This window comes from Mesoplodon mirus (genome assembly GCF_964341445.2).
Source record: "Mesoplodon mirus genome assembly, chromosome: 7".
Taxonomy (NCBI): Eukaryota; Metazoa; Chordata; class Mammalia; order Artiodactyla; family Ziphiidae; genus Mesoplodon; species Mesoplodon mirus.
Genome location: NC_138983.1, coordinates 73,772,520 through 73,792,829, shown reverse-complemented (window position 1 = coordinate 73,792,829; position 20,310 = coordinate 73,772,520).

Here is a 20,310-nt window from a genome sequence, read left to right as displayed (position 1 = left end):
TTTTTGATGTTGGGGGTAGGAGTTTTTTAATTTATTTATTTATTTATTTTTGCTGTGTTGTGTCTTCGTTTCTGTGCGAGGGCTTTCTCTAGTTGTGGCAAGCGGGGGCCACTCTTCATCGCGGTGCACGGGCCTCTCACTATCGCGGCCTCTTGTTGCGGAGCACAGGCTCCAGACGCGCAGGCTCAGTAGTCGTGGCTCACGGGCCTAGTTGCTCCGCGGCATGTGGGATCCTCCCAGACCAGGGCTCGAACCCGTGTCCCCTGCATTAGCAGGCAGACTCTCAACCACTGCGCCACCAGGGAAGCCCCTATGTTATATTCTTATAATAGAATACTACTAGCACTAAAAGGAACAAATTATGATACATGTAACAACACTAATACTTTTCAGATTTGCTATGTTAAACAAAAGAAGTCAGGCACAGAAGAATACATGTTGCATGATTCCACCCATATAAATTTTTCAAATAGGCAAATCTATCTTCTGGTGTTAGAAATCAGAACAGAGACTACCTATTTGGGTAGGGGGAGAGTGGATTGACTAGAATGTGACATGAAAAACTTCTGGGCATGATGGAAATATATATCTTGCTTGGGATGTGGGGTTATGTGTATGTATGCATTGGTCAAATTCACTGAAACATGCATTTAACAAGTCTGTTTCACTGTTTTTAAAATTGAAAACTAAATAATAGATAAAAATAAAACTTAAAAATCAGTGCTAGTAAAAGTAAATTTATAAGACCAGAAGGATAACACTGGTAAAAAAAAAAAAAAATAGAATTCAGATAGATAAGCTTTGTCCTAATTACTAAAATTAGGTCACAAATTATTATGGAAGTTGTGGGTATTATCTGCCTATTTCTGCTTAGAATACTCTATTGGGGCTTGCAGATAGAGGAGAAGGCAGCACACTGCTGTTTGGCCTTGTTGGTCTACTCAGGAGTCTGCTCTGATCCTGAGGAATCTCTTTCCATTCCCATCATGCCCTAAATCTACAGGGTGGCCTCCCATCTGTATGGTCTTTCTCCTTTGTCCTTATGGACCCTACAATTGTTTTTCCAAAGATCTATTGTCTCACATGTGACTAACTTTCCTTTTCCAAGGCTTTCGCTATTTTCAGGAACCTACAGTAATATATATCTTTTTAATTTAAAAAGACAAGTTAATAACATGAATAATACTTCAATAGACTTTTTTCAGTCTAGTTTTTTTTTTTTTTAAACAGGGATTCACAATGAGCACAGTACACAGCATAACTGAAAGACAACAAAGAAGAATCTGAATGAATGCAGGTAGAGAGCAGAAGGAAAATTTTGCCAACACAATTTCCTCCAATTTAAGAGGTCAGTAAAGTGTCATTGATGGAGCACTTTGGAATATTCATAATTGTGGTATTCAATGTTTTAACAGTGAAATTGCTATGGTTCTTAGAAGCAAATAATAGAGTCCATTCTTACCAGGTTAAGGAGAAATGAATTTCTTGAGGGGCATTAGTACTTTATAAAATTACTGGAAGAGTCGGAGTAAAAAACTCAAGTCTAATCTTTCCACATTCCAAGACAGAGAAGCTGCCGCCTCCTTCACATCAGTTTAGAAACACTCTTCCTCTGCTCCTTTTCATGTTGACCTGAGCTCAGCCTGTTTCCCTCTGTAGTTTGCCTCTGAATAAAAATCTGGCTTGGGAGTGCCTTACTGGAAGAAACTAAGTCATATGCTCGCATTCTAGCTGTTGAGGTAGCCTGGGAAATAGAGTCTTGCTTTTCTTTTAACTTAACCTTGGGCTGTGATGATATACAATATAGCAAAGTACTAAAATTTAGAGAGGGTATTCAAAAGTCTTTGGTAAGATAGATGTCTACTACAAATACATTATCTTATTTCATGCTTGCAAGACCCTATTTTCGTCTCCATTTTCCTAAAGATAAAGAAATGGTGGCTTTGAGAAATTAAATAATATGCTCAAGAGCACATAACTAGACACATGGAACAAGATGTGAACTCAAGTCTGTTCACAATGTGAACACAATTCTGGGACAAGAGCCTGAACATCTCATTCCGGTCTTAGTTAAACAGTAACATTTCTTTTAGGTTTTAATCTACCAGTTGTTTTTATTTTTAATTTTTTAAAAGCTGATTTCTTAGTTAAAGGAAGGAACTGGATGATGAGTCCTGGGGACATTTCTTACATTCCAAAAGTAAGAGCCCTAGCAACTCAATAAAGCCTAGATGTACAGATTTTCAAGTCCAAATTGGTGGTAAATTAGGGTCACTTCATTTATCTTCACTCTTAAGGATTGAACACACTTTATTTCTGTAGTGGAAGAAGTAATTTTTATTTCCTAGACACACAGTTGGACTGACATAATTCATTATAGTGGAATACTGTAATCAAAAATTACCTTGCTATATGACTAATCTTTCTGATTTTTTCCCCGGTTCTAACTCCAGGGTTGCAAAAGTAACCTTTGGTACTTTTTCTAGAAATTACTGTCTTTGTCCTGCCTTAGAACAAGGATCCAATTACTCAGGACTCTATTTTCTTTTAATACTAGGTATCTCAAGCATGCTCTGTTATCTAGAGGACGTTTCTATTTTCTATATTGATAAAACAAAAATATTTACTCAAAATCTTCTCACATGATCAAAAGCTCCTCACGTGATTGTTGGGTAAGATTTATTCATTAAGGGCTTCATGATTTTCCTCAAAAACAAAAACTTTTACTCTTTGGCAGAGCTTGGCATCAGTTAACTCCATATTAGATAAAGTAGAATGTAGAAAAGACCTTAGCCATTACTAAGAATAGAGCAGCTCTTTTAATTTAGGGATAATCTTTGCATTTTCTCTATTTTATGCTTTGAACAATGTCTAGAAAGAGAAAAAGAATTGGACTTAAGTCAGAAGACTTGAGTTCATAAGTACAGTACTTACGTGCCTTTGAGTAACTTGCTTAAAATCTCCAGGTATAGGTTTCCTGAAATGATACATGTGCAGAATAAAACTAGTCTTACTGTGAAGTTGGACCAAAAGTGACTGTGTTAGTGAAAGTACTTATATGTCCTCCTGCAATTTTCTTCTCAGCATCTGCTGTTATCTACAGCATCAGAATTATTCTTGCTCTACTGGATCATGTGAAAGAGAGAGAGAGAGAAATAATACAAATAATAATAAGGAAGAGGAGAAGGAGAGGGAGAAAGGAGGAAGGAAGGAAGGAAAGAGGGAAAGAAGGAAGGGAAGGAGGGAGGAAGGGAGGACCCACTCTACATTAACCCCACATCCCACATTTCTCATCAGGTAATGTTCATTACTGGGTTCCAGCACCCTGGCCTACTTGCTGTATTGAACACATTGAGCGTGGTCCCCTTCTCAAAGTGATGCACTTGATAGTCCATCTTCCTGGAAGGCTTTTTCTCTCTACAATTTCTGGCTGACTGTTTAACCTAATTTAGGTCTCTGTCTAAAGATTGCCTCTGCTTGGAGACTGTATCTGATAATCAATGTCTGTTTTATTTTGTTCTCACACATTGGTTACCACCAGACATTGTATTATATATCATGTGCTTATTTTCTATTTCCCCCATTAGACACTAAGCTCCACTAGGCATGAGCTTTTTAAATTGTGTTCATTACCATGTCCCCCAGTAGCTCAAACAAACACTTGGCACATTGTTGGCAGTTAATAAGCATTTATTGAATAAATGACTGGATTTAGTTAATAAAATTAATAGATTTAAAATTCCGTGAGTTTTCAACTGCGTATTAGTTAATGCCTTGGTAAATTCTGCTTCTGGGTCAGTGGTAATTTCTTTACTCATCTCTCTGCCAACTTGATAATGAATACATCTATTTTACTTAAAATATTTTATAAAAATGCCAGTCTGACTCCTGGTATGGGACTTCATGTAAAACCACACAGTAAGAAAATGTTTTCTATGATATTCAAAAGTTTATCACAATTAAAACTTGACTGTCTAGTATGCCATTCCTAAACATTTGCTAAACAAATCAATTAATTAATCCATGCCAAGGTGTTATGGGGGATTAGTGTTACAACTCTTAGGTAACTAGCTTGCATATTAAAATAGCTGTACCTTAATTTGCTTCTTTACTCAGTGATTCCTGACTTTGCTACAGAGTGATAGCACCTAGAGAACTTAAAAAAATCCCCATGCCCAGGTTGCACCACATAACAAATCAGAATGTCTGAGGGTACCAGTATTTTTTAAAATCCCAAATCAATCCCAATGTACAGCAAAGATCACTTCCTTAACCCAAATGAATGGAAGTTTCTAACACCATAGAAAAATTAGTGATTTGTGTCTCTGTTTTCTCCTAGAAAGGCCCACACTTCACCATGTTCATGGTTCTCACATAAGAGCTAGTACTCTTCTCCCTGGAAAGCACAGCATACACACAACATATACCTTGTATATAATTTAAATGAGACCTTATGGGCATACTCTATAAGCTCCTGACTTTAGACTTCAATTCCCATTGGTCCTTCTGAATGGAATGTCCTTCTTACAGTCTCTACCTGTTGATATCCACCTTTTAAAGCCTTGTAAAAAATGGTACCTCCTATTTGATATCCCTTTCCCTATTGGAATTGATTTTCCCGTAGTCAGTCTACCTATTAATCTTTCTCTTGTTCCTCACGTATTACAGTCTGGTTTCCATCACTAATTTGGATAAGTCACTTTGCTTAGGCTGTGATTTAATCATCTGTTAAATAAGAGGGTTGGGACTTGAACTTGCAAGACTCTCAGCTCTCTTCTGGCTCAGAATTACTATGAATTCTTATATCCTACACACTCTCCTAGAAAGAACAACTTTTATCATTACCATGTATCTTGAGTGTACAACACACTAGTTTTAAGCTGATAATGGCTTTTTGGCTTCCGAGCTGTCAGAAGTAGAACAATTCCACATACACATACTTCTTTTCCTGAAAAATAGCAATCATAACTGTGATGATATTTAATATAAATGTGTGTATACCTATATATATATATATATATACCATATGTATATATAATGTATATATACCTACACATACTAAATATATATTATATATAATATGTATATAAGCATATATGTTTTATGTACTATAAAACAATTTGCATGACATTTTTGTGTGTGTGTTTTTCCATTTTATTCATCTTAACAACATACAAAGTAGGTAGGCAAGTAAGTGTTATACCATCTTGCAAATAAACAAAGACTCAAAAAGGTCAAGTGATTTGCCCAAGGCTTCATATAAGTAACATGACAAGGCTCTATCTAAAATAGATGTCTTCTGCTTCTTTAGTTCATGGTTCTTTCTATTCCCTCAGAGCTATCTCTGTATTTATAATATTATAAGAGAATAAGTAAGACCTCCTCACGCTGTGGTGTCCAATGTACTCCACATTGTCTGTTGTTTTTCTTCAGACTTGGGAAAGTATATATCCCACCCACCAAATGCCAAGGTTTTGGAGCTCTGCTTATTTGTGACCAGCTAGCAGGAACTAAAGTCATGTGGTATTTGTGTGACCTCCATTTACTGAAAAATATCTAAGCCGGGGAAAGTGTCCTTCCACTTTCTATGACAAATCAAGCATATCTGACACTAACTATTCTTCTCTGTCAGACATTTCACAGCTCGTGCCTCAGAAATCCAAATTCCTGTCATCCCTCAACAATCTCCCAGCAAGGCACTTTGTTTTCAAGTTAGCAGTGATGTAGATGTTTCCTAAAAGGAGGATGGCTAGTTACGCTAAGTGGATTATGTAGAAGAGAAAGAGATGACCCTTTGAACAATTTCTATTACACTGACATCGGATTTTAACCTTTATAAAGTGATCTCATATCCATTATCCTCATTCAGTAAAGGAGGAAACTAAGGCCTCAGGGGTTAAATGCACAGTCATAAGATCAGAAATGGTGGAGCCAGGACAATTATCCATGTTTTCTGGTAGCTAATCTAATTGAGAAGAGAATGATGAATTGCCCATCCCACTCCATTCCAGTGATGAAGAGGAATTTTTTCTCTGACTTTGCTCTCTTCTGGGCTTATACTGAAGTCTTTCCAAGCAAAGACTTGGGGTACTCTATATCCAAATGCAACCAGAAAAATGTGCCTAAATCAAGAAACTTCAGGGTCAGCTAGTGCTTTTGCCTAATCTTAACTGCCGTTTTTGTACTTTTCTTGTTTTTCTTTTTAATCCTTTATTTGGACAACCACTAAGTATAGGTGTATAGGCTTTGTCTAAATGTTGATTGTTAAATATAGATGAGGAGGAGGAAGGTAGGTGTGAGTATAAAGGAGTGTATAAGGGAGCCTTGTGATGGAACATTTCTACATCTTGATTGTGGTGATGGTTACATGAATATCAGATCCATGGATTATACCAATGTTCATTTTCTGGTTTGATACTATATTATACAAGGTGGTATCACTGGGGGAAACTGAGTGAAGATTACGTAAGAACTTCCTGTGAATCTGTAGTTATTCAAAATTTTTAAAAAACTAAACATAGATGATGAATGAGCTCCCAGTGTAAACAATGATAATAATAATAATTAGATAGTTAAGCCATGAGAATCTTGGGATGTCATCCTGTCATTAGGAGGATCGAGTTGATATGTAGTAGATGGAGTTCTCTGCTTAAAGCTGACTCTGAGTGTTTTTCTGGCTCTACTGGCTAGTATAGAGCTGCAGAAATAAGCTGCCTGGGCTCAAATCCAGGCTCTGCTGCTTACTAGATATGCAGCTTCAGGGAATTTACTTTGCTCCTCTGCATCTCAATTTCCCCATCCATAAAATGGGGTTATAAATGTATCTTTCCCACAGAGTTATTGTATGGCATAAATAAGTAATCATATTACAATATATAAATATATCAAATCAGCACATTGTATACCTTAAACTTACACAATGTTATATATCAATTATATCTCAATGAAAAAAATGTCATTATATGTAAAGTACTTGAAGTAATTATATATATTATATACATATATTTCAATGAAAGTTAGCTTTGATTATCATTGTTTTAACTGTGTTTCCCTGAGTAGAATGAATGTTGTAGTATTTTTGTTTTGAATAGAAGAGTTCGGGAATTATCCTGACTGTTCAAGGAGTTTTCCTCAATTTCACTGAAACAACAGTTCCTTGGTCCTACATAGGCCTTCTAAGGCACTCTGGAGCTAAAACACACTTGGAGGTGGAGCTTGCATAGGGATCTAAGGGGTACCCAGTGGAGTTGGATCAACCTCTCCTGTACCTGAGAAGATTCATTTTATTTGATCCTTTTTCTACATTAAAGCATCCAAGTCCCCTTTAGAAGGACATATAGTACATTAAACATTGTCTTCATTTCCAACTGAGATAGTGAATAGGGATAATATGCACAAATAAATCTGTAGAGGTTATAAGATTACGTACAGTTTTTTTTATCTCAAAAGTTTCAACCCTTCATCAGGAAATATTTGGTCCTATATTAGCTAATGCCACTGATTAATATCTCTTTGGAAAGTGGTGATGAGTGATAAAGAAAATAGTTGGAGTTTGAAAAATATTCTTGGAGGATAGAGAGGTAGTGTTACACTGAAGTGCCCTGCGATGTTGCTAGACAACCAGATATGTTAGGGAAGAATGTTGATGTGAAAATGAATGGGCATTAGAGGGTAGAAGTAGCATGGTTGGTGGAAAGGCACTGGTCTGGGACCCAAGAAATCTGTTTCTGAGTCCTCCCTATGCTATTTACCTATAAGTACAGCAGTCTTAGATCAGTTACGTGATCTTTATAACTTAGTATTATTATCTGTGTAGTGAGAACAATAAGATCTACCCACCACATATTGTGAAATTCAAATGTTTCAGTTTGTGAAACAATGAATGGGAATATGCTTTGTGGACTATTGAATGTTTCTTTATCCTAGGAATTCCTTAATCACTTTTGCTCACATACATTCTCCTTAATATAACAACACAGATTCCCACATTACTCCGTGTAGAGAACCTCTAAATTTTTTTTCACTAGAGGTGACTTTAAAATATGTTCCTAATGATAAATGTCTCAAATTGGTAATAGGCTAGCTCAGTTTAAGAGGATATTATCCTCTTGTATCTCCTAGTTAATTCTGTAGGAGGATGATTTTTTTTTGAAAGCTCTTTTAATATTCACTACAAATAAGTCAGATCATGCTTATTTACATTTTACACATGGGGAAAATAACATTCAGGTAAGGTAAGCTACTCATAATCACACAGCTGATAAATAGTTGATTTATGTTCTTATCAATCTGGCTGCAAATCCCATTATCTCCCCACTGTTCTATAGCTTCCACCAGTGTCCCATCTTTACTCAAATTATCTCAAGTCAAACAAAAATACCTGGGACAGAATGGTACTTGCAAAGATTACAAATATTAAGACAGAATATAAAATAAATTTTTACATGTTTAAAAAATGAAATAAAGGACTAAAATGAAGTTACAGCACAAAATTTTAAAAGAACCATGTAGGCAGTCACTACCCTAATCAAATAACCAAATTAACATTACTATAGGGAGACGGAGGAAGATGGTGGAAGAATAAGACGCGGAGATCACCTTCCTCCCCACAGATACGTCAGAAATTCATCTACACGTGGAACTGCTCCTATAGAACACCTACTGAATGCTCACAGAAAACCTCAGACCCCCCAAAAGGCAAGAAACTCCCCACATACCTGGGTAGGGCAAAAGAAAAAAGAATAAACAGAGACAAAAGGATAGGGACGGGACCTGCACCAGTGGGAGGGAGCCGTGAAGGAGGAAACGTTTCCACACACTAGAAGCCCCTTCGTGGGCGGAGACTGCGGGTGGCGGAGGAGGAAAGCTTCGGAGTAGCGGAGGAGAGCGCAGCAACAGGGGTGTGGAGGGCAAAGCGGAGAGATTCCGGCACAGAGGATCGGTGCCCTCAGGCACACACCAGCCCGAGAGGCTTGTCTGCTCGCCCGCCGGGGCGGGCGGGGCTGGGAGCTGAGGCTCGGGTATCGGGTTTCAGTCGGAGCGCAGGGAGAGGACTGGGGCTGGCGGCGGGAAGACAGCCTGAAGGGGTTAGTGCACCACGGCTAGACCGGAGGGAGTCCGGGGAAAAAGTCTGGAGCTGCCGAAGAGGCAAGAGCCTTTTTCTTCCCTTTTGTTTCCTGGTGCGCAAGGAGAGGGCATTAAGAGAGCTGCTTAAAGAAGCTCCAGAGACGGGTGCGAGCTGCGGCTAAAGGCGCGGACCCCGGAGACGGGCGTGGGACGCTGGGGCTGCTGCTGCCGCTGCTACAAGGCCTGTGTGCGAGCGCACGTCACTGTCCACCCCCGCTTCCGGGGAGCCTGTGCAGCCCGCCACTGCCGGGGTCCCGGGACCCAGGGACGGCTTTCCCGGGAAAGCGCACGGAGCGCCTCGGGCTGGTGCAACGTCACGCTGGCCTCTGCCGCCGCAGGCCCGCCCCGCACTGCGTGCCCCTCCCTCCCCTCGGCCTGAGTGAGCCAGAGCCCCCGAATCAGCGGCTCTTTTAAACCCGTCCTGTCTGAGCGAAGAACGGACGCCCTCCGGCGACCTACGCGCAGAGGCGGGGCCAGGTCCAAGGCTGAGACCCGGGAGCTGTGAGAGCAGAGAAGAGACAGCGAAATCTCTCTGAGCAGCCTCGGAGTCAGCGGATTAAAGCTCCACGGTCCGCTTGATGTGCCCTGCGTCTATGGAGTGCATGAATGGACAGCGAATCATCCCAAATTGAGGAGGTGGACTTTGAGGACAAGATTTCAGACTTTTTCCCCTTTTCCTCTTTTTACAACGAATTATCCCAAATTGAGGAGGTGGACTTTGAGAGCAAGATTTTCGATTTTTTCCCCCCCTGTTATCTTTCTGTGAATGTGTATGTGTATGCTTCTGTGTGAGATGTTCTCTGTATAGATTTGCTTCCACCATATGTCCCAGGGTTCTATCTGTCCATTTTTTTTCAATAATTACTTTTTAATTTTAATAATGCTACTATATTTTATACTTTATTCTATTTTACTTTATCTGCTCTCTTTTTTTCCTACCTTCCCTTCCTCCCTCCCTTCCTCCGCCCCTCCTTTCTTTCTCTTTCTTTCCTTCCGCCCTCCCTCCCTCCTGTCTTTCTTCTTTCTTTCTTTCTTTTTTTCTTTCTTCCTTTCTTTCTTTTACTTTCCTTCCTCCCTCCCTCCCTTCTTCCTTTCACTCTTTCTTATTCTTTCCTTCCTCCCTCCTTCCCTCGTTTCTTTCTTTCTTTCTTTCTATCCTTCCTCCCTCCCTCCCTCCTTTCTTTCTTTCTTTCTTCTTTCCATGCTTCCTCCCTCCCTCCCTCCTTTCTTTCTTTCTTTCTTCCTTCCTTCCTTCCTTTCTTTCCTTCTTCCTTTCTTTCTTTCTCTCTTTCTTTCTTCTACTAATTCTTTCTTTCTACTTTTTCTCCCTTTTATTCTGAGCCGGGTAGATTAAAGGCTCTTGGTGCTGCAGCCGAGAGTCAATGCTGTGCCTCTGAAGTGGGAGAGCCAACTTCAGGACACGGGTCCACAAGAGACCTCCCAGCTCCACAAAATATCAAGCGGCGAAAATTTCCCAGAGATCTACATCTCAACACCAGCACCCAGCTTCAGTCAACGACCAGCAAGCTACAGTGCTGGTCACCCTATGCCAAGCAACTAGCAAGGCAGGAACACAACCCCACCCATTAGCAGAGAGGCTGCCTAAAAACATAATAAGGCCACAAGCACCCCAAAACACACCACCAGACGTGGACCTGTCCACCAGAAAGACAAGATCGAGCCTCAACCACCAGAACACAGGCACAAGTCCCCCCCACCAGGAAGCCTACACAACCTACTGAAACAACCTTAGCCACTGGGGACAGACACCAAAAACAACGGGAACTATGAATCTGCAGCCTGCAAAAAGGAGACCCCAAACACAGTAACATAAGCAAAATGAGAAGACAGAAAAACACACAGCAGGAGAAGGAGCAAGATAAAAACCTACCAGACCTAACAAATGAAGAGGTAATAGGCAGTCTACATGAAAAAGAATTCAGAATAATGATAGTAAAGATGATCCAAGATTCTATTTCCAAGATCCAAAATCTTGGAAACAGAATAGACAAAATGCAAGAAACAGTTAACAAGGACCTAGAAGAACTAACGATGAATCCAGCATCGATTAAAAACACAATAAATGAAATGAAAAATACTCTAGATGGGATCAATAGCAGAATAACTGAGGCAGAAGAACGGATAAGTGAGGTGGAAGATAAAATAGTGGAAATAACTGATGCAGAGCAAAATAAAGAAAAAAGAATGAAAAGAACAGAGGACAGTCTCAGAGACCTCTGAGACAACATTAAACGCACCAACATTCGAATTATAGGGGTTCCAGAAGAAGAAGAGAAAAAGAAAGGGACTGAGAAAATATTTAAAGAGATTATAGTTGAAAACTTCCCTAATATGGGAAAGGAAATAGTTAATCAAGTCCAGGAGGCACAGAGAGTCCCATACAGAATAAGTCCAAGGAGAAATATGCCAAGACACATATTAATCAAACTGTCAAAAATTAAACACAAAGAAATCATATTAAAAGCAGCAAGGCAAAAAAACCAAATAACACACAAGGGAATCCCCATCAGGTTAACAGCTGATCTCTCAGCAGAAACTCTACAGGCCAGAAGGGAGTGGCATGACATAATGAATGTGATGAAGGAGAGAAACCTGCAACCAAGATTACTCTACCCAGCAAGGATCTCATTCAGATTTGATGGAGAAATTAAAACCTTTACAGACAAGCAAAAGCTGAGAGAGTTCAGCACCACCAAACCAGCTTTCCAACAAATGCTAAAGGAACTTCTCCAGGCAAGAAACACAACAGAAGGAAAAGACCTACAATAAAAAACCCAAAACAATTAAGGAAATGGGAATAGGAACATACATATCAATAATTACCTTAAATGTAAATGGACTAAATGCTCCCACCAAAAGACACAGATTGGCTGAATGGATACAAAAACAAGACCCAGATATATGCTGTCTACAAGAGACCCACTTCAGACCTAGAGACACATACAGATTAAAGGTAAGGGGATGGAAAAAGAAATTCCATGCAAATGGAAATCAAAAGAAAGCTGGAGTAGCAATTCTTATATCAGAGAAAATAGACTTTAAAATAAAGACTATTAGAAGAGACAAAGAAGGACACTACATAATGATAAAGGGATTGATCCAAGAAGAAGGTATAACAATTGTAAATATTTATGCACCCAACATAGGAGCACCACAATACATAAGGCAAATACTAACAGCCATAAAAGGGGAAATCGACAGTAACACACTCATAGTACGGGACTTTAACACCCCACTTTCACCAATGGACAGATCATCCAAAATGAAAATAAATAAGGAAACGCAAGCTTTAAATGATACATTAAACAAGATGGACTTAATTGATATTTATAGGACATTCCATCCAAAAAGAACAGAATACACATTTTTCTCAAGTGCTCATGGAACATTCTCCAGGATAGATCATATCTTGGGTCACAAATCAAGCCTTGGTAAATTTAAGAAAATTGAAATTGTATCAAGTATCTTTTCCAACCACAATTCTATGAGACTAGACATCAATTACAGGAAAACATCTGTAAAAAATACAAACACATGGAGGCTAAACAATACACTACTCAATTATGAAGTGATCACTGAAGAAATCAAAGAGGAAATTTAAAAATACCTAGAAACAAATGACAATGGAGACACGACGACCCAAAACCTATGGGACGCAGCAAAAGCAGTTCTAAGGGGGAAGTTTATAGCAATACAATCCCACCTTAAGAAACAGGAAACATCTCGAGTAAACAACCTGACCCTGCACCTAAAGCAATTAGAGAAAGAAGAACAAAAAACCCCCAAAGTTAGCAGAAGGAAAGAAATCATAAAGATCAGATCAGAAATAAATGAAAGAGAAATGAAGGAAACGATAGCAAAGATCAATAAAACTAAAAGCTGGTTCTTTGAGAAGATAAACAAACTTGATAAACCATTAGCCAGACTCATCAAGAAAAAAAGGGAGAAGACTCAAATCAATAGAATTAGAAATGAAAAAGAAGAAGTAACAACTGATACTGCAGAAATACAAAAGATCATGAGAGATTACTACAAGCAACTCTATGCCAATAAAATGGACAACCTGGAAGAAATGGACAAATTCTTAGAAATGCACAACTTGCCAAGACTGAATCAGGAAGAAATAGAAAATATGAACAGACCAATCACAAGCACTGAAATTGAAACCGTGATTAAAAATTTTCCAAAAAACAAAAACCCAGGACCAGATGGCTTCACAGGCGAATTCTATCAAACATTTAGAGAAGAGCTAACACCTATCCTTCTCAAACTCTTGCAAAATACAGCAGAGGGAGGAGCACTCCCAAACTCATTCTACGAGGCCACCATCACCTTGATACCAAAACCAGGCAAGGATGTCACAAAGAAAGAAAACTACAGGCCAATATCACTGATGAACATAGATGCAAAAATCCTCAACAAAATACTAGCAAACAGAATCCAACAGCACATTAAAAGGATCATACACCATGATCAAGTGGGTTTATTCCAGGAATGCAAGGATTCTTCAATATATGCAAATCAATCAATGTGATACACCATATTAACAAATTGAAGGAGAAAAACCATATGATCATCTCAATAGATGCAGAGAAAGATTTTGACAAAATTCAACACCCATTTATGATAAAAACCCTGCAGAAAGTAGGCATAGAGGGAACTTTCCTCAACATAATAAAGGCCATATATGACAAACCCACAGCCAACATTGTTCTCAATGGTGAGAAACTGAAACCATTTCCACTAAGATCAGGAACAAGACAAGGATGTCCACTCTCACCACTCTTATTCAACTTCGTTTTGGAAGTTTTAGCCACAGCAATCAGAGAAGAAAAGGAAATAAAAGGAATCCAAATGGGAAAAGAAGAAGTAAAGCTGTCACTGTTTGCAGATGACATGATACTATACATAGAGAATCCTAAAGATGCTACCAGAAAACTACTAGAGCTAATCAATGAATTTTCTAAAGTAGCAGGATACAAAATTAATGCACAGAAATCTCTGGCATTCCTGTACACTAACGATGAAAAATCTGAAAGTGAAATCAAGAAACACTCCCATTTACCATTGCAACAAAAAGAATAAAATATCTAGGAATAAACCTACCTAAGGAGACAAAAGACCTGTATGCAGAAAATTATAAGACACTGATGAAAGAAATTAAAGATGATACAAATAGATGGAGAGATATACCATGCTCCTGGATTGGAAGAATATTGTGAAAATGACTCTACTACCCAAAGCAATCTACAGATTCAATGCAATCCCTATCAAACTACCACTGGCATTCTTCACAGAACTAGAACAAAAAATTTCAAAATTTGTTTGGAAAAACAAAAGACCCCGGATAGCCAAAGCAATCTTGAGAATGAAAAACGGAGCTGGAGGAATCAGGCTCCCTGACTTCAGACTGTACTACAAAGCTACAGTAATCAAGACAGTATGGTACTGGCACAAAAACAGAAAGGTAGATCAATGGAACAGGATAGAAAGCCCAGAGATAAACCCATGCACATATGGTCAACTTATCTTTGATAAAGGAGGCAGGAATGTACAGTGGAGAAAGGACAGCCTCTTCAATAAGTGGTGCTGGGAAAACTGGACAGGGACATGTAAAAGTATGAGATTAGATCATTCCCTGACACCATACACAAAAATAAGCTCAAAATGGATTAAAGACCTAAATGTAAGGCCAGAAACTATCAAACTCTTAGAGGAAAACATAGGCAGAACACTCTATGACATAAATCACAGCAAGATCCTTTTGGACCCACCTCCTAGAGAAATGGAAATAAAAACAAAGATAAACAAATGGGACCTAATGAAAGTTCAAAGCTTTTGCACAGCAAAGGAAACCATTAACAAGACCAAAAGACAACCCTCAGAATGGGAGAAAATATTTGCAAATGAAGCAACGGACAAAGGATTAATCTCCAAAATTTATAAACAGCTCATGCAGCTCAATAGCAAAAAAACAAACAACCCAATCCAAAAATGGGCAGAAGACTTAAATAGGCATTTTTCCAAAGAAGATATACAGACTGCCAACAAACACATGAAAGAATGCTCAACATCATTAATCATTAGAGAAATGCAAATCAAAACTTCAATGAGATATCATCTCACACCAGTCAGAATGGCCATCATCAAAAAATCTAGAAACAATAAATGCTGGAGAGGCTGTGGAGAAAAGGGAACTCTCTTGCACTGCTGGTGGGAATGTGAATTGGTACAGCCGCTATGGAGAACAGTATGGAGGTTCCTTAAAAAACTAAAAATAGAACTACCATATGACCCAGCAATCCCACTACTAGGCATATACCCTGAGAAAACCATAATTCAAAAAGAGACATGTACCAAAATGTTCATTGCAGCTCTATTCACAATAGTCCAGAGATGGAAACAACCTAAGTGCCCATCATCGGATGAATGGATAAAGAAGATGTGGCACATATATACAATGGAATATTACTCAGCCATAAAAAGAAATGAAACTGAGCTATTTGTAATGAGGTGGATAGACCTGGAGTCTGTCATACAGAGTGAAGTAAATCAGAAAGAGAAAGACAAATACCGTATGCTAACACATATTTATGGAATTAAAAAAAAAATGTCATGAAGAACCTAGGGGTAAAACAGGAATAAAGACACAGACCTTCTTGAGAATGGACTTGAGGATATGGGGAGTGGGAAGGGTAAGCTGTGACAAAGCGAAAGAGAGGCATGGACATATATACAGTACCAAACGTAAGGTAGATAGATAGTTGGAAGCAGCCGCATAGCACAGGGAGATCAGCTCGGTGCTTTGTGACCGCCTGGAGGGGTGGGATAGGGACGGTAGGAGGGAGGGAGACTCAAGAGGGAAGGGATGTGGATACAGATGTATATGTATGACTGATTCACTTTGTTATAAAGCAGAAACTAATAAAAAAATAAAAAAATTTAAAAATAAATAAATAAATAAAGAGGTTGACCATGAAAACAAAAAACAAAAACATTACTATACATAAAATGTCAATACTATCATGTCTCCCCTAATAAAAATTGAAATCACAACATCACTTCTTACTATTCTCACCAAAAATGTGCAACACGATCTGATGTACAAAAATGTACAATTTGATCAAATTTTGAGAAAATGTCAGAGAAATCCAAATTGAGGACATTCTACAAAATAACTGGCTAGTATTCTTCAAAAGTGTTAGGTCATGAAAGAAAAACTGACAAACTGTCACAGATTAGAGAATACTAAGACTAAATTAAAACTAAATGCTATGTGGAATCCTGCATTGGATCCTAGAGCATAAAAGGGACATTAGCAGAAATGCTAGTTAAATAAAATTTGAATAAAGTCTGTAGGTTTGTTAAGAGTTATGTATCAATGTGAATTTCCTAGTTTTAATAATTGTACTATTGATATGTAAGACATAAACATTAGGGGAGGCTGGGTAGAAGGTATATGAGAACTCTTTGTGTTACCTTTGCAACTTTTCTTTAAATCTAAAATTATTCCAATATAAAATTTGAGAAAAAGTTAAAAAATATGTTTAAAAATTATCAAATAGAATTTTTAGAAATGAAAAAATTGTACATGAAATTAAAAACTCATTGGACCCACAATCATTTTCTGGTACACTTAAGGTATGTTCATTTATTATTTGTAAATTTTACTTCAGGACAAATAGCAAAAGCTATAAATAAATATTAAATTTTAATTAATGATATGCAGGACAGAGTATTTAGGTAGAAGTGTATTTATGTCTGTAACTTTCATAGTAATATATAAAGAAAATAAGATGATGGTTAAAGGGACAGTATAATACAAATGTGACAATGTAAGTATAGCAAAATGAAGACAGTAGAATCTAATTCTGGGTACATGGGTATTCACTATAAAATTCTCCCAACTTGTGGAAGTTTAAGAATTTTTACAATAAAATGTTGGAAAAAATCAAAGGATAGTTTAAGTAAGAAATTAGTTTGAAAGTTTGAATAAGATTTTAATAAGAAAAAAGTTTAAATTAAAAAGCAGGCATATCTGAAGAAATAAAAATTATGAAAGATTGATTAATAGATGTGGAGGGTAAACTAAGTCTAATATACAACTAACTGGAATTCTGAAAGAAGAGAGAACTGGGTCCAAGCAATATTTGAGGAGATTATGGTTAAACATTTTCCAGAACTGATGATGGAAAACAATCAATATTCTCTCCCATGTGGGATAAAGACCAGTAAGTCCCTAGTAGGATTAAACAAAGAATGAAAGAAAATAAAAACAATCACACACCTAAGTGAAGCTTCAGAAAACCAAGGAAAAAGAGTAGATCTTAAAAAACAGCCAGAGATTTAAGACAACAAAAACTTGAATGAAACAAAACAAAACAAAAAACAGATCACCTTCAAAGGACTGACACAGACTGAGAGCTGATTTCTCAATAGGAAGAATGAATGCCAGAATAATATTTTCAATGTATTGAGAGAAAATAAGTCCCAAAACATTTTTTTTCCTCATCAAAAATGTATTTCAAGAGTAAGAGCAAAATACAGACTTTCTAGGTAAGGAAAACCTGAAGGCATTTGATCTGGTTAACTATTGCTGCATAATAAATTATCCCAAAACATAGTGACCTAAAACAACAGCCATTTGATTATATCACATAGTTTTTGTGGATCAGGAATAGGATGGGGCTAGGATGATTCTTCTATCACCAAATAGGGCCAGTTGGTGATATTTACCTTGTGGCTGAGCAGGTCTGAGGGGTCCAGAAGACTTCTCTCATGTTCCTGGTGCTTTTAGGGTGCAAGTGGGACTGGAACACCGAGCTTAGCCAGACCACACCTCTCTCCATGTAATCCTCCTGCCCTCTCCATGTAGTCTCTCTAGCAGGGTAGGCATACTTCCTTCATGTCAGCTTAGAGCTATCAGAGACCATGGCAGAAAGAAAGCTCCAGTTCTTGAAAATGCCCAGAACTGGCATGGTATCACTTCTACCACATTCTACTGAACAGAGTTGTCAGAGGCCAGCCCAGGTCCAAGGGAGGAAAATTAATTTCACTTCTCCACAGGAGTAATATGAAAGAATTTGCAGCCATCTTCATTTCACCACTGACTTCAGGCAGAAACAACTAGATTCCAGATGTACAGTCAGAGCTATAAAAAGGAATCCTGTACAGAGAAACTGATAATATCTCAGTAAATCTAAGTAAGCACCTACAATATGAAACAATAATAGTGTTGTCATGCTTGTAAAAAGGAAAAAGAGAAAAACTCTAAAATATACAACAAAAGAATATATAAGTAGGAAGAGGATGAAAAGACTTTAAATATTCTGGAGGTCTTTGTATTGTTCAAAAGGAAGAAAAAGATGTTGATTAACCTAATCATAGGCTTTCATAAAGGAAGTGTGCCTATGTGAAAAACTTCAGGGTAACTACTAAAATACTAGAAATAGGTTGTATAGCTCTTGATCAGTAGAGGTAAAAAAGATTGAGAAGAAATTTAGTTAATGCAAGATAAAGGAAGAAAAGCAGAAAACTGCAAAAATGGGACAAATAGAAAACAGAACGTAAGATGGAAAACAAATCCAACTATGTCAGTAATTATAATAAATGTGCATGAACTAATTATGTTACTTAAAAATCTATACATTGTTTATAAGAAACACAACTAAAACACAATAATAAAAATAGTTAAATATACACAAATAATTTCATTTCCCTGTAATGGTAATATATAGCTTAAAAATATAATTTACTAAAAAGATACAATTTACATTAACAATAAATACATAAAGTTTTAAAAAATAAACCTAATATAAATTGAGCAAAATATTTACAGGGGAACACTATAAATTTTTAGTTAAAGACTTTTAAAGAGACCTCCAATTATTTATTGGAGACCTTTACTACATTCTTCAAATGGAGGTACAATTTCTCCCAAATTGATTCATAAATTTAGTGTAGTCCCAATAAAAATCCCAAGAGATTTGTTCTTGCTTGTTTGTTTGTTTGTTTTTAACTTTGTAGGTGATCCTAAAGTTTAACTTAATGATCAAAGGGCCAGGAAGAATCAAAGGACTCCTGAAAAAGAAGGAAGAGTTTATGGTTCAGAAAGCTAATCCTTCTAAATGTCACAACTTATAAAACATTAGTAATTGTGTCAATATGATACTGGCACAAAGATGGATAAAATCACTATCAATGGAACCCAACAGCAGATGGAAACTTACTTTGTAATTGGCAGAAACCACAAGGTCACAGTAGAGTTCCTAGTGCTTTGGCTTTAAGAGAGCTGGGTGCTCCAGATCCATCAGTTCTTCTCAGGCTTCTGCATCACCATTGGCTGGACCAAAGATGAGGCCAGGAAATTTTGTATGCTCCTGGGAAGACCCTTCTAACACCGCTGCCTATTATTCATACCCTCAGTATCAGGAATCAGTGAATAAAACAGAAACTGTCCTAGATGTTTAAAAAGAGGAGATATATAACATAGGGAAATGCTTACAAATAAGTCAGAAGGATTAAAAGTCTAATTCTGAAGTTGTGATCACACACACACACACACACACACACAAATCAAAAACAAAAAACTTGCTCGTCCTGAATCATTATCCTTTACAGTAAATGGCACCTAATTATCCAGCTGCCCAGGCCAAAATCCTCGAAGCCCTCCTTCCTCTCTTCCTTTCCCACCTCACATCAAATCTACTGACAAAAACCTGTTGTCTCTACCTTCAAAATTTATGCAGAATCCAGCTAATTCTCACCACATCCTCTGTTACTTCCTGGTTTAAGCCTTTGTTTTTAAACAGGCTGTACTCCCTGCTACTGCCACTGCCCACCAGCAATGTGTTCTCAACACAGCAGCCAGAGACTTGTAGACATTAGTGCTATGCACCAGATGCTCCACCATGTGCATGGTTGAACTTCTCTGTCCCCTTGAAACCTAAATTACCATGTCATTTAAGTTGGCTGATGAAATGAAAATGGAAATGATGTGGTCAATTCTAGATGAATGGAAGCTCTAGCAGTTGGTGCTTGTTTTGACTGGTCTTTGTTTCTCTCACTGTGATGAGAACTAGTAGCACTCCCAATGGTAGCTACTCTGCCAGCCTGGGTCCTGAAGTGAGAATGTGGATCATAGTACCCAGCTGCCTTGCAATG